We start from the raw sequence: 896 nt of genomic DNA, 5'->3' as shown, positions 1-896 counted from the left end.
AGCTGAACAGAAAATTTCAAAAGGCAGCTCAGGACGACAAAGCAAGATACTATAATAAAATGTGCAGAGAGCTGGAGTCAGAAAATCAAAAGGGCCGGACTCGCTCAGCGTTTCTTAAGCTGAAGGAGTTGAAAAATTCAAGCCACAGGTGACAATACTTAAGGATAGTTTGGGTAGAATGTTGAATGATCTAGGATGTATAAAAAGAAGATTTTTATACAGTACACAGTACAGATACAGTACACAGAGTCACTGTATCAGATGGAATTGGCTGACAGAGAGGAATTTCATGAAATAACATATGAGCAAGAACCTATGGTGATGAAAGAGGAAGTTCAAGTTACTATGAAGGAATTGGCAAAAAACAAGGCTCGAGGAGTTGACTGCATACCAACTGATTTATTTCAACAAACAAATGTTGCCCTGGATGTGCTCACTAAGTTGTGCCTGGAAATCTGGAGGACAGCCAGCTGGCCAGCTGACTGAAAGAGATCGATATTTGTTCCCTTTCCAAAGAAAGGTGACCCAATAGAATGTGGAAATTATCAAACAATATCATTGATATCACATGCAAGCAAGATTCTGCTGAAAATTATAAAAAAAAAAAAGTTTGGAACAATATGTCAACAGAGAACTGCCAGATGTACGGCTGGATTTAGAAGAGGTCATGGTACTGGGGATATTATAGCTAATGTAAGATGGATCTTGGCAGAAAGCAGAGAATACCAGAAGAATATCTATCTGTGCTGACTAGGCAAAGGCTTTTGACTGTGTGGACCACAGCAAGCTGAGGCTGACTCTGAGAAGAATGGGAATCCCAGAACATTTGATCGTGCTAATGCAAAACCTATACTTGGACTGAGAGGCAGTTGTCAGAACAGAGCAGGGAGACACTG

This window comes from Elephantulus edwardii, unplaced genomic scaffold (genome assembly GCF_000299155.1).
Source record: "Elephantulus edwardii isolate Elephantulus edwardi_28Jun2011 unplaced genomic scaffold, EleEdw1.0 scaffold00391, whole genome shotgun sequence".
Classification (NCBI taxonomy): domain Eukaryota; kingdom Metazoa; phylum Chordata; class Mammalia; order Macroscelidea; family Macroscelididae; genus Elephantulus; species Elephantulus edwardii.
The sequence above is the reverse complement of the archived record's forward strand: the minus strand, read 5'-3'. Positions refer to the sequence as shown.